We start from the raw sequence: 314 nt of genomic DNA, 5'->3' as shown, positions 1-314 counted from the left end.
GAATCCCAGGGCTCTGCTAAACTCAAGTACAAATCATACCCAGTCCCTGTCTGTCTTCCCCTCTGGGCCAGTTTTGCAGATAAGGAAATCTATCCAGGGAGGTCACGAGCCTTAGGTTGATACAATGGAGTTAGTTTGAGCGCTGAGACCAGAACCTTGGCATCCTTGCTTTTAGTCCATGGCTCTTTCCCCTGTTTCATACTGTGGAGCAAGTTTATTTTGTCTAATTGAATCCTGGTATGCAGAAATAGAAACAGATTGCCTCTTGGATGTCTAACTAAATGCTTTTTATTAAACATCTTGCCCCAACAACG

This window comes from Mirounga angustirostris, unplaced genomic scaffold (assembly GCF_029215605.1).
Source record: "Mirounga angustirostris isolate CCGP_5_RB_7025 unplaced genomic scaffold, mMirAng1.0.hap1 SCAF_1, whole genome shotgun sequence".
Taxonomy (NCBI): Eukaryota; Metazoa; Chordata; class Mammalia; order Carnivora; family Phocidae; genus Mirounga; species Mirounga angustirostris.
Note: the sequence above shows the minus strand (reverse complement) of the source record.